At 38.7% G+C, this 279-nt stretch overlaps 1 protein-coding gene across 1 annotated transcript in view; it reads left to right on the top strand.

The window, feature by feature from the left end:
* The window catches only part of CUNH1orf112 (chromosome unknown C1orf112 homolog), a 48,318-nt gene that overhangs the window by 17,038 nt on the left and 31,001 nt on the right, over positions 1-279 (top strand).

Below are 279 nucleotides of genomic sequence, written 5' to 3'. Positions count from 1 at the left end.
TGCCGTATTTTGATAGTATATAGATCTAGAAATTTGATAGTCAAAAAAATTTAGCAACTAAAACTCCTGATAAAAGTGCACGGCATTATTTTATGCTTCCGCCAGCAGTTAGAGAATGTCCTTACTACCCCACTTTCCTCCTCAGCTCATGAGTACTATGTAGCATGTCTTCATAAGCTTTGCATCAAGTCACCTTCAGTCCTTCTCATCCCATAAGATAGATAGTCAGGCTGTAATTTTTTCAGTCCTACTCCTGGGTAGTTGTATCCTCTTTTCTCC

The sequence above is a fragment of the Mastomys coucha genome, unplaced genomic scaffold (assembly GCF_008632895.1).
Source record: "Mastomys coucha isolate ucsf_1 unplaced genomic scaffold, UCSF_Mcou_1 pScaffold1, whole genome shotgun sequence".
NCBI lineage: Eukaryota > Metazoa > Chordata > Mammalia > Rodentia > Muridae > Mastomys > Mastomys coucha.
This window is presented reverse-complemented; position numbering and strand designations above follow the sequence as displayed.